At 33.5% G+C, this 7,392-nt stretch overlaps 1 pseudogene; it reads left to right on the plus strand.

The window, feature by feature from the left end:
• The first annotated feature begins 254 nt into the window (after nucleotides 1-254).
• Nucleotides 255-5,515, plus strand: LOC120168861 (annotated as a pseudogene).
• Nucleotides 5,516-7,392: the final 1,877 nt, after the last annotated feature.

Here is a 7,392-nt window from a genome sequence, read left to right on the forward strand (position 1 = left end):
CCTCTCGCTTTTTCTTCCACTTTTCCTCTACGCAATCCCTCATTTCGCCACGTCATCATCTCTCTATCCTACTCCTTTATGATCGCTACGCACTTCTCTTCCAATTTCCACTTCCTTTCCAATCCAACGCTCCAAATTCATTCCCCTTATTAGGCGCACGTTAGCAGCACACAGTATCCCCCAATTCTGTAGTCTAAAAATTGTCTGAAAAACAAGACATAATTCAGAAACCTTCTCCTTCTCTCCTTCCTGTTCGGCTTTTTGTGGACGTATATAAGATCCTTGGTGAGCTTGAAGCTGAGCTATTGATGGCTGTCGCCATCGTAATCACCCGACCGTCCGATTGGGTCAACTTGAGCTTTTGTTTGCCGTTTATGGAAAGGGTTCAATAAAAAATGGGGAAATATAGTAGCTTTGATTAGCGACAAGCTCTGTGTTTTATTAGGTGGGAGTGTACGGACGGGAGAAAAAAGATTCAATATGATTTTGGTCTCTGGAAAATTGGAAACCCTAACCAAATTTTGGCTCCAATTCCGGTTGCTGGAGAGAAGAGGGTTATATTGGGGTTCCTCTAGCACTTATCTTTTTTTGTGATATTTTAATTTAGGGAAAAAAAAGGTTTCCTGGGGGATTGTTGGTTTGTGGGATATTTATTGGAAAAAGAAAAAAATGATTTTTTTTTCTGGGTTTAGGAAATATGGAGAGCAATGAGCTGAATTTGAATAAAGAGTGTAATGCAGGAGGAGCAGGAAATGGTTTTATAGATAGGAGCAAAGTGAGGATTTTGCTATGTGATAATGATACCAACAGTTATGAGGAAGTTTATTCACTTCTTTTGAAATGTTCTTATCAGGGTATACTTCACTTCTGCTGATGTTTATTTTTCTTTTCATCTCTTGTTGGTGTTGTTCCTGTTGGTTTGTGTGTTGGATAATGGGTATTTGGAACCAAATTCTATGTTCTGTAATCTGTATCTGTTGAGTGTGTTGTTTTAATTTATTTGTTTCTTTGGTTTTGGATGTTGAGTCTTCTGTTTTGACTTGCTTTGCTCCTGGAACCTTAGTTTCAGACACTTGATAGAAAGGATATTGGGGCTATACATTTAATTTCCTTGCCTGGTTGTCTTCTAGTTCCTTGATTCTCATGCTTTGCCTTGTAAATAACAAGTGTGTATGGCCCTTGTGAGAAGTTTTTGTTGGATGTGGATAAGAAAAGAACGAAGGATAGGAAATTAATTCACTTGTGTGGAATCACCAGTTAAAGAGATGTTAGGAAATGTTATGTTTGTTTGAGCTAGGGCCAAGTATGTTATGTCTAGATCCTTTTGATACATACAAAATAATTCGAGTAGATGAAGACGGAAAATCACATGGGTGACATTTTCAATTCAGTTTCGTTCCCTTAGTGACAGTCTGCCAACATGAATAATGTATTTTCATAAATCTTAGAAGATGCTGATCGTGTAACTCAACTATTTAGCTATCTTCCATGACTATATATTGCATATAGGAGTGCCTTTTATATATTTACTTTTTGAAGTAATTTATCAGCCATATGATTCTGTTATTCACAGTGACTTCAGTAAGGTCTGTCAGACAGGTTATTGATGCACTGAATGCTGAGGGGACTGCAATCGATATCATACTTACTGAAGTTGATCTCCCAATGACCAAAGGAATGAAGTTGTTAAAGTACATTATGCAGAATAAGGAACTGCGGTGCATTCCTGTTATTAGTAAGTTTGTCGTGACCTTTTCTTTGGCTATCCAACATTCATGTTTGTGAATTTTCCTTTTCGTGTTTTTGGTCTGGTAATTTATTATATATTTCTTTCTTTCTTTTCTATGATAAGTGATATCGGCCCAGGATGAGGTCTCTATTGTTGTTAAATGCTTGAGGCTCGGTGCTGCTGACTATCTTGTCAAGCCTTTAAGAACCAATGAATTATTGAATTTGTGGACACACATGTGGAGAAGGCGGCGTGAGGTATGTTGTCCTTTTTTTATTATATTATAAAATTAGATCCATCGCACTTGATAGTCACAAGAGTATAATTTGGATGAAAATTTTGATAGATGGAACTGAAATTCCATCAACAGCCATTCCTTCACAAGTTGATTAATTTTGTATGTATTTATGGATTTGTACCAAAATCCACTTATATTAACTAAGATGTTTTCTCTGGCAGCTTGGTCTGGCAGAAAAAAAACATCTTAAACTGTGAAATTGATCTAGTGGCATCAGACCCTAGTGATGCTAATACAAACAGTACTACTTTGTTCTCGGATGACACAGATGACAGGTCCCAAAATAACTCTAATCCAGGGATGGAAGTTTCAACTCATCAAGAAGATGAAGTGAGTATTGAAGTTGGGTTGCCAAATATGTGTTATTGTGCATTAAAATTTTGGGAAAAGTATGTTTTACTGTGCTCTATGAGATGCCGAGGTCATAACTCGTGCTCTAGGAAATGGCATTGCAAATTTACAATTGATAATGTGGGCATGAGAGCAAGATTCCATTATAAGTTCCAATATTTATAAACATTTTATGTTATATGTCTGATTTCTGTGTACAATATATTAGTTAAAGACTAAGAATTAGTTATTCAATTTGCGGAGTGTCAGAGGAGTGATTGCAACTTCCAAAAATAGATAGAATAAAACTTCAGCCAGCCGCACCCCAAAAAATTTTTTTTTTGGGGTGGGGGAGATTAATGTAAAATACTTGGACTCGTGTCCCGTGGATTTTCAATCCTGGGATTTAGATATGATATTTTCTCTTATTTCATATAGACGGAGAACGTCTCCCCAGCTTGACTTTACTAAACTGATTTGAAGGAATGCTTAAGTTTGTATTGACTGTATACTATTTGAAGAGAAAAAAGTAACTACATATATTTTATATTTGACCTTGGATTTTGAACTTCATAAATGTAGTTTCAACCTTATTTCTTTGAGGCTATTGAAACCCTATTCTCTGCTTTGAGAGGTTAGAGACATGGAACCATTTTGTTAATGTCCCACGCTTCCAGTTATGTTCTTGTTTGATTTTTGTATTGTTCTGATATTTATTCATTTACCATATAGAATTAACTGAACTGTAGAAAGCAAACTTATGTACCAAAGTGTTGAGGAATTATGTTCGTTTTTTAAGTGAGAATTTAAGAAATAATCTTCTTAACATATGATGACATTCCCTCCCCACACTCATCATCCATTTGCGTGAATTCAAGCTTGGAAACAATGTTGTCTATTATTACCCTCTTCCTTTTTGACTATTTCTTTTAACATCATTCCCATGTTCCCAACTGTGCCTGAGTTATTCTTAGCATTTGGAAGCTGTGAATGATAAGACATGAATATGTTATTTGCAGAATATTAAATTATAGGCATGTTAGTGTGTGCAATAAATTAGTGTCCCGAAAGGGAAGAGAAGGAAAAAACAGCCTTGACCTAGTTATATCCAACATCTAATAGTTGAAGGTCTTTATGATTTTTATATATATATATATGTGAATGCTTTTTTCCATATGATACATGTCTTTAATGTTGGCTATAAAAGCAGCAAACTTAACTTGAGAAGTAAATGAATTATTGGAGTCAATCTTGGGGGCATATAACTTGAGAGATTCTATGTGCTAAAAGAAGTAACCAGTTTACCAAATTGAAATTATAAGGAAAATAAGAATTGTACTTTCAGATTTGCAAATGTCTCAAACTATTCAGTGCCCCATAAAGATATGCATGATTATTTGAATTTGAAGAACTAACATCAAGCATGCTGTTTTTCTTGACATTTAAATCGAATTTATCCTTTAAAAGAACGAGTACTGACTTCATGAGATTCTTTGAGGTTTTGCGATTTAGGTTTATTCAAGGCTAGATTTCTGTCTCTCGCATTTCTATTTATTTTGTAACTACATTGATGCTTTTGCATTCGAGGCTTCACATATGGATAATGGCTTATTAGTTTACATGCTTGAACCAGACTTATTGCTGAATTGTCTGTTTTCTTAGGATTTATAGTTCATTACAGTGAAAGCTCTATTTATCATGTGATAACACTGCAATTAAGGAAAAACATGGCTATGATTCTTTTGTGGTTTCCACCCTTTTCTATTGATGGATTTCTCTTACTATGGAGATGTTGGAATGTTTATATTTTTCAGGGCAATTTTCATCTGTTCCATGGAAGAGTGAGCTAAGGATCGGTGAGTCGTCAGCTTTCTTTACTTATGTGAAGTCAAGTGCAGTCAGAAACAGTAGTGCTCAAGTAACCACCTCGAATGAAGAAAACGCTGCTCAAAATAAGAGCATTGAAGAGAATCTTCCGCGATCAGGTCAACAAGTGGTTAATGACACCCTGCATGAGAATGGTGAAACATGCGAAAACAACTCTCAAGGTGACGACTTCCGTAGCAGCAGTAGTATTCCAGATTCCCTTTCCTCGGAGAGGTCCTTGATTCCTGTATCAATTGAGTTCTCAGAACAAAGGGATTTTAGGGAAGACAAGTTTTCTCCGGTACTTGTGCCTCCAAGAAATGAACCTCAACATGATGCATCAGGTTTACCTGCACAAAGTGCTTATCTACGCTACGTGTCGGGAGTCATAAATCAAGTTATGATGCCGTCATCAACCCAGTTGTTTCAGAATAATCTTCACGACCTTCATAATCATATTAGTTCCGCTATGGTGCCTCAATATAATCATCTTCAACAATGCCTTCCCCATCCTCATATAAGCAGGATGACGTCGTTTCCGTACTATCCGGTTAATATGTGTTTGCAACCCATTCAGCTACCAGACGGTAACTCATGGCCATTATTTGGAAATTCATCTTCCAGTGAAGTGAAACCAAGTAAGGTTGACAGAAGAGGCAGCATTAATCAAATTTCGGCAGAAAAGGAAAGAGCGGTGTTTCGATAAGATCAGATATGTTAATAGAAAAAGGCTAGCCGAAAGAAGGCCTCGTGTGAGGGGACAATTTGTGAGGAAGAATGGTGTAACTATTGATCTCAACGGCCAACCCGCTTCTTCTGATTACGTCGAGGACGAAGAAGAAGAAGAACAAGCATCAAGAGATTCATCACCTGAAGATGATACTTCTGGATGTTGATGTTAATTATCTACACATTCACCATGTTTTTATTTGTGCACGCACCTCTGCCGGTTTCCTCCATGGATGAATCAGAACTAGTGGCAGTGTTTCATTGACGATGTCTAAAACATCAGTATATGGAATGAAGAACAAAGATCACAGTTCTGAACATCCATATGCATCCCCAAATATCAACTAGGTGAAATTGGATGGCTCGATCAGGGTGCCAAAGTTGACCCCGGTTAACCTTATTGGTCACCTGAAGCAACTAATAGAGGCAAAACTCATGATTTGATTGAACCAGTTCCCCTGTGGACTGCATGTCAGTATAGATGACACCTTTAGGGGTGTTTGGTTCAAGGATTGTGAGATTTTCGTGGGATAGGAATTTATTATTCCCATGTTTGGTTGGTCGAGAATCTCATTTCCGGTAATATTTTATTATTAATAGTAGATTTTTTGGGGTATATTACTGGGAATGTCATTACCTCCCTTCCATTAGATATTGTAACATTACCGGCGTTTTAGATTAAAATGCCCTTAAATTTTTATTTTTTTTACAAAAATATCATTCTTCTGTCATTGAATAATAAAAATTCTACGAAAGTTAAATTACAAATTTATCTTTAAATTATTTTAGATTTATAAAAATAAAGTCTATAATTAAAATTTTATATGAAGTTTAGAGGTTAAAAAAAATTTTATCCTTTCATTAAATTTTTTTTTTATATTTTTAATTTTATAAAAAAATTATATAAATATTATGAATTTAATTTTTTAAAGAAAATATATAAATATTTTATAATATGTAATATTATACAAATATATAATAAGGACAATTTGATCAAATATACATTTCAATAATATTTTATTCTTTTAATCAAACATAGTAATCTTACATTCTTGTTAAACCAATCAAACACAAAATACAACATTATCAATAATCCTATTCTCTGGTAATCTTTTATTCTCACTGATAATCTTACATTCTGTGAACCAAACGCACCATTAGTTTTGCATTATTACCATCCTTTACAAATTTAAACAATAGATTCGAAGGCCTTTCTAGTTTTTTCACTTTGAAGAAGTGAAACTTTCAAAAATGTTAGTAAATGAGAACGTAGTTTTTTACAATCAAAATGTAAAGCATTGAAGCAACTTTTATATATTTATTTGAGTTATATTTCTTCAAACTATGATTTTCATTTTAAATTGGTTCTTAAACTTTTGAATGCTCTAATTTCATCCTCAAATCATGACTCATGTTCTAAATTAGTCCTTAAACTTTAAGACATTCTAATTTCACCCCTAAATTACGGCCCTCTTTTTAAATTGGTCCCCCAAACTTTGTTTCAATTCCATCTCTAAATTCATCTAAATATGTAATTAGTTTTAACCATAGTTTAACCTAAATTTTGTTTTTATCAAACATATAATAATATATAACTTATCTAACAACTTTATTAACAATAGATGTGGTTCTTATATACATATAGTTTGGGATAAAATTGGAATGTTAAGAAATTTTGGGACTAATTTAGAATGAAAGTTATAGTTTGGGGATGATATTGAAATGTTCAAAAAGTTTGAGGATTAATTTAGAATCCTATTCATAGTTTAGGGATGAAATTTAAATATTAAAATATTTAAAGATCAATTTAAAATGAAGGTTATACTTTGAGGACATGTGATGAAATTAACTATATTTATTTGTATTTGTATTTGTGTATCTCTTCCTGTTGCACTTCCATCCCATTGTAGAGTTGGTAATTATTTACCCCAGCCAACATTAAATGATTACTTTCATTTCCCCAAGTGACAGATCCAGAAATTTATAAATGGATCTAAAATTTTAATTTTATTTTCTTTAAAATAATGTAGGTGCAAAAATTTTTATTTGTTCTATTTTTTTAATATATTATACTAAATTTCACTTTTTTTCTTAAATAATGAGATGCAATTAACCCCTAGGGACTTAGTGCATTCGCCTCTGATTTCCCCTAAAGAGTTTCATTGAATTTTTCCTTATATTAAAACTGAATCATTGCACTGCAATCTATGATTTTTTTAGTTCTTTAATGGCTTAATATATAAAAAGAGTTCAAATCATACATATTTTTTTATTTAGGCGTTTAAACTTTTTATTGTTAATATAATTGTCTAGTATTATCATTTTAAGTGTCTCGATTGTAACATACATTAAAAAATGCGTCAACCACTCAAAACGTGACGCATGTCAGGTTTATAAAAATTTGAAAATTTTATTTAAATAAATTATTTTTTTCAAATCC

This window comes from Hibiscus syriacus, unplaced genomic scaffold, assembly GCF_006381635.1.
Source record: "Hibiscus syriacus cultivar Baekdansim isolate YM2019G1 unplaced genomic scaffold, ASM638163v2 tig00111721_pilon, whole genome shotgun sequence".
NCBI classification, from domain to species: domain Eukaryota; kingdom Viridiplantae; phylum Streptophyta; class Magnoliopsida; order Malvales; family Malvaceae; genus Hibiscus; species Hibiscus syriacus.